The sequence below is a fragment of the Miscanthus floridulus genome, chromosome 19, assembly GCF_019320115.1.
Source record: "Miscanthus floridulus cultivar M001 chromosome 19, ASM1932011v1, whole genome shotgun sequence".
NCBI classification, from domain to species: Eukaryota; Viridiplantae; Streptophyta; class Magnoliopsida; order Poales; family Poaceae; genus Miscanthus; species Miscanthus floridulus.
In genome coordinates this window covers 78571665-78578198 of record NC_089598.1, presented here as the reverse complement: position 1 = coordinate 78578198, position 6534 = coordinate 78571665, and positions in this window count along the sequence as shown.

Here is a 6534-nt window from a genome sequence, read left to right as displayed (position 1 = left end):
GGTCGGACTTCTCTGTCCTTCGATCTTTGCTCGGCTTAATTTTGGTTTTTTTTAAATGTTGGAAATATGTGGCTAAAATACATTCCAGATTTTGTTTAGAGAAAAAACATAAAAAATAATGCAAGCATATAACACAAGTAAACAGGCAACATACTGACTAGAATAGGATTGCGCAAGGAAATTACTCAATGATCCCACGTAGAACGTAGTCGAACGTGTTGAAGTAGATGTTGCAGATCACCAAGCGGTCGCGTATAGACGCTGCTCAAAAACCTGATTGCCGCCCCGTGCAGAAGTCTCGCGGCAGTGGTTTCGGAGATCCCGCTCTCTTCAAGTCCGGTGCACGCCGAACTCAAAGGTCGACGAGGCGCAACAGCGAGAAGCTCAGCACAGCGAGTGGGAAGGTGAGCGTGTGAATGCGTGCCCTTCAACCAGGACGTCTCCTGGTTTTATTGGCCTTCATAGTGCATCAATTCCCTTCATCAAGCAGTAAAAACTACCCAATTTAATGACAGAAAATACTGCAATCAAATAGCAGAAACTGACACACCTTATTACTGTTTAAAACGGCAGTTTCAATCACATTGAAGCGCCATTACGCTCAGCATAAAAAATGAAACTGCACAAATAATAGCCTGTTGTACACGTACGCGTCGTGCTCGTCGCAAGTCACGCGATTTTTCACGCAAAAAATGCGCGCGAGCCGCACGTGCGTGTAGCAACAGTCTTCTTCTCTCTCATTTTCACCTATTTTGCATAGAGAGAAGACTCCCATATTTAAGCAAGGCAACCTCTCCTTGAATAAGCAATATGGGACTATAGGTTGTGCATGCTTTGGAATTTTTCAAATTAGGCCAAACATGGGCCTAAATCCAACAATCCCCCACCAATTCCAAAGCTGCTGTACTGAACATTCTTTATATATACCAGATTTTCAGTATAAGTCCTGTACGGGTTGAACTTACACCTAGATCAACCAGGTTCATCTTCCAGCAGCTTGTGAATCGACTAAGCCTTGAATTCATAGCTTTTTGCTGTTAGATTTCTCTTGAAGATCCAACTGGTAGTAGGCTGCAAGAACGCCAAGTTCAAACGGAGCCTTTAAAGGTCTTGCTCCTCGATCTTCTCATGAGCTTTCCAAAGAGTACCCCACTCTCATGAACTGCGACCTAACAGTTTAGCTCACATAGGTGTATTCATTTTAGGTATCCTATAGGACGGTACCTTTTTCCTCGGTGGACACTAGAATACATTAAGGCATAAAGCCAGCCTTCCATACAGAAGAGAGTACATTTCATGTAACATGAGTAATTTTATTTTTTTTAAACAGTCTGTACTCCTTGTTACAACAGTAACTTGTTCTTCTCATTTTCCAAATCCGGGATCTCCTAACAAAGGAAATGAGTTGCCATTACTTTGCAACTAAATGGGTCTCAACCCCATGTCCATGTTTGTAACAGAAATCGCTGTCCGTGCAAGCCCTTTTGTAAAGCGATCTGCTAGATTTTTCTCACTGCGAATATAATTCACAGCAATTATTCCGGAGTTTTTCAGCTTTCTAACAAATTTAAGCCTCCGCTTCATATGTCTCGAGGACTTCGAATTATCCTTAGTACTTGTAACTTTGATCAATACCGTTTGGTTGTCATAGTACATAAGGATTGCCGGAACTGGTTTCTCTACCAGTGGCAAGTCCATGAGTAGCTCTCTTAGCCACTCGACCTCAACACTAGCCGTGTCAAGTGCTACAAGCTCAGCTTCCATGGTAGATTGCGTCAGAATGGTCTATTTACATGACCTCCATGTAACTGCAGCACCTGCTAGTGTAAACACATAGCCACTCGTGGCTTTAATTGCATCTGCATCAGAAATCCAGTTGGAATCACTATATCCTTCCAATACAGATGGATAACCAATATAGTGAATTCCATATTCGATTGTACCGCTCAGGTAATGTAGCACTCTCTCTAGTGTATCCCAATGATCCTTCCCTGGATTGGAAGTAAAACGACTTAATTTGCTCACAGCAAAAGATATATCGGGACGTGTTGCACCAGCGAGATACAAGAGGGACCCAATTATTTGTGAATATCTCAAATGATCCAACCCTTCGCCTTTATTTGTCCTTAGCTTTACACTAGCATCGTAGGGCGTAGGGGATACTTTGGCATTCTCAAAGCCAAAGCGACACAATATTTTTTCCACATAATGAGATTGATTTAGAATAATCCCATTCTCATTTTTGATCAACTTAATATTTAGGATAACACTTGCTTCACCCAGATCCTTCATGTCGAAGCATGAAGATAAGAATGATTTCACCTCGTCAATCATGGCAGTGTTAGTCCCAAATATGAGTATATCATCCACATACAAGCACAAGATCACTTTTTGACCCCCACCATGGCGATAGTATACACACTTATCTGCTTCGTTTACAACAAAACCAGCAGAGGTTAAGGTTTGATCAAATTTTTCATGCCATTGTTTGGGTGCTTGTTCTAGGCCATATAATGATTTTAACAATCTGCAAACTTTACCCTCCTGTCCCTTAGCCACAAAACCATCAGGTTGCTCCATATAGATTTCTTCCTCCAACTCTCCATTAAGAAAAGCTGTCTTTACATCTATTTGATGAATGTGTAGACCATAGGAAGCAGCTAATGCAATGAGCACCCTAATGGTGGTTAACCTGGCCACAGGTGAATAGGTGTCAAAATAATCTTCACCTTCTTTCTGGGTAAAGCCTTTGGCCACAAGCCTCGCTTTATATTTTTCAATCGTGCCATCTGGTCTCATCTTTTTCTTGAAAATACACTTACATCCAATAGGTTTGCACCCAATAGGACGTTCAGTGATTTCCCAAGTCTCATTTGTTATGATGGAGTCCATCTCGCTACGGACTGCCTCTTTCCAATAGTCAACATCCGAAGACGCATAAGCATCAGCCAGAGTCGTAGGCACGTCATCCACAAGGTATACAATAAAGTCATCTCCAAAAGATTTCTGAACCTTTTGTCTCTTACTCCTGCGCGGAGTGATGTCTGAATTGTTATCCTCCTCATTATTCTCTCATAGAGGTATGTTCTCAACTTGTTCAGAGTTAGGAATGGCTGCATCCAGATTTTCTAAAGTACTGCTACTCGGTCTCATAGGAAAGATATCCTTAAAGAAAGTAACATCCTTAGACTCCGTTATTGTATCTACTATAATCTCTGGAGTATCGGATTTAACTACCAAGAATCTATAGGCAGGACTATTCTGAGCGTATCCTATAAAAATGCAATCGACTTTTTTGGGCCCAAGTTTCCTTTTCCTCGGCTCTGGAATGTTGACTTTTGCTAAACATCCCCACGTTCGCAGAAAGTTGACATTGGGTTTTCTGCCCCTCCGTGCCTCGTATGGAGTTATGTCACTTCTCTTGGTGATAACTCTATTGAGCACAAAATTTACAGTCAAGATTGCTTCCCCCCACCACATCTTTGGCATACCGGCACTCTCTAATAAGGCGTTCACCAAATCTGTAAGTGACCGGTTTTTCCTCTCAGCTACACCATTTGATTGTGGTGAATAGGGTGGTGTAAATTCATGGATAATCCCATGCTCAGAACAGAAATTAGAAAAATCATTAGAGATATACTCTCCTCCCCGATCATCTCTAAGTCTCTTAATCTTCTTTTCTAACTAGTTCTCAACCTCTGCCTTATATATTCTAAAATAGTTCAACGCTTCATCCTTAGACTTCAGCAAGTAAACATAACAGTAATGTGTTGCATCATCAATAAAAGTAAGAAAATACTTTTTTCCTCCTTTAGTCAAAACACCATTCATCTCACATAAATAAGAATGGATCAAATCTAGTGGTGCCAGATTCTTCTCAGACACTAATGCCTTAAAAGGTTTTCGAGGTTGTTTTGCTTGCACACAAGTTTGGCACTTAGAATTCTTGACTATATCACATTTAGGAATTAACTCAGATCTAGACATTCTAGCATTTGTATCAAAACCAACATGACAGAACCTCGAATGCCATACATCAGCAGAATTTTTATTCAAACCAGTAGTAATATTAAAACTATAACAAGAATCCATAGTACTTAGGCGGAACAAGCCTCCGCTGTCATAGCCTTTTCCTATAAAAGCCCCAAATTTAGACACTACAACTTTATTAAACTCGAATACTAGCTTATAACCACTCCTACATAGGAGAGACCCACTCAGCAGGTTCTTGTTTATCGCAGGTGCGTGCTAGACATTCTTCAATTGAATGGTTTTCTCTGAAGTGAGCTTCAGATCTACCGTACCAACACCAAGAACAGAAGCACGCGTTCCGTTTCCCATTAGGACGCTGGAAGTCCCTACTGCCTGATATGAAGAAAACAAGGAAGCATCAGAACACACGTGAACATTTGCACTAGTATCAACCCACCAGTCGATAGACTGAAATGCAGAATAAACAATAGGAGATTTATCGTATCCTCCTAAAGTCGAGGCCTCGCCAATAGTCATATTAGTGAACTTTTTGCTCAGTTCAGTGGTCCTATCCTTGTGGTCAGGACAATCCTTGGCAAAGTGACCAGGATTACCGTACACAAAACAGGTGAGATTCTTCAGATCCTTCTTCTCTGTTTTCTTCTTTTTAAAGCTAGTAACCTTATTCGCCTTGGGACCCTTCTTCTTATTAAATTATTTCTTGTTTTGAACAAAATTGGCACTGTTCTGCACGTTCTTCACCTGCACATCTTTTGCCCTTGCCTTCTCTTCCACATCAAGAGCTGCAATGAGATCTTCAATAGAAATCTCTTCTCTTTTGTGCTTCAGAGCTGTAGCAAAATCACGCCACTCTGCAGGAAGTTCAGCAACAATCGCTGTTGTAATAAACTTTGGAGGTAAAGCACATCCCAAATGTGCAATCTCGCCAACCAGAAGCTGGAGATTGTGTGCTTGAGTTACAATTGATTTAGCACTATCCATGCTGAAATTAAAGAACTTTTCGCATACATACAGCCAGCGACCGGCTTCGGCTTCTGCATATTTTTGCTCCAAATCCTCCCACAGCATGGTGGCCGATGAGTAATTCATATACACATCATAGAGTTGATCCGCCAAAATGGTGAGGATGCAGCCCAATGCGGTGTTATTCGCATTCTCAAACTGCATGGTCTGTTCCTCTGTGATGGGAAACACAGGGTATATCACCCACCACAGCCCTAATGACATGAGCCAAAACTTGGCCCTTGTCTGCCATCTGCGGAAGTTCTCACCTCCAAACCTCTCAGGTTTCATGGCATCAGATGCATCATTTGCCATTGCTGGATCACATAAATAGGCACAATCAGGTTTTTAGAATGTTGGAAATATGTGCCTAAAATACATTCCATATTTTGTTTGGAGGAAAAACTCATAGATAAAAAATGATGCAAGCATATAACACAAGTAAACAGGCAACATACCGACTAGAACAGGATTGCGCAAGGAAATTACTCAATGATCTCGCGCAGAACATAGTCGAACGTGTTGAAGTAGATGTTGCAGATCACCAAGCGGTCGCATATAGACGCTACCCAAAAACCTGATTGCCGCCCCGTGCAGGAGTCTCGCGGCAGTGGTTTCGGAGATCCCGCTCTCTTCAAGTCCGGTGCACGTCGAACTCAAAGGTCGACAAGGCGCAGCAGCGAGAAGCTCAGCACAGCGAGTGAGAAGGTGAGCGTGTGAATGCGTGCCCTTCAACCAGGACATCTCCTGGTTTTATAGGCCTTTATAGTGCATCAATTCCCTTCGTCAAGCAGTAAAAACGGCCCAATTTAATGATAGAAAATGCTGCAATCAAATAGCAGAAACTGACATACCTTATTACTGTTTAAAACGGCAGTTTCAATCACATTGAAGCACCATTACGCTCAGCATAAAAAATGAAAACTGCACAAATAATAGCCTGCTGTACATGTACGCGTCGCGCTCGTCGCAAGTCACAAGTCACGCGATTTTTCACGTGAAAAATGCGCGCGAGTTGCGCGTGCGTGTAGCAACAGTCTCATTCTCTCTCATTTTCACCTATTTTGCATAGAGAGGAGACTCCTATATTTAAGCAAGGCAACCTCTCCTTGAATTAGTAATATGGGACTATAGGTTGTGCATGCTTTGGAATTTTTCAAGTTAGGCCAAACATGGGCCTAAATCCAACAATCCCCCACCAATTCCAAAGCTGTTGTACTGAACATTCTTTATATATACCAGATTTTCAGTATAAGTCCCGTACGGGTTGAACTTACACCTAGATCACCTAGGTCTATCTTCCAGCAGCTTGTGAATGGACTAAGCCTTGAATTCATAGCTTTTTGCTGTCAGATTTCTCTTGAAGATCCAACTGGTACTAGGCTGCAAGAACGCCGAGTCCAAACAGAGCTTTTAAAGGTCTTGCTCCTCGATCTTCTCATGAGCTTTCCAAAGAGTACCCCACTCTCATGAACTGCGACCTAACAGTTTAGCTCACATAGGTGTATTCATTTTAGGTATCCTGTAGGACGATACCTT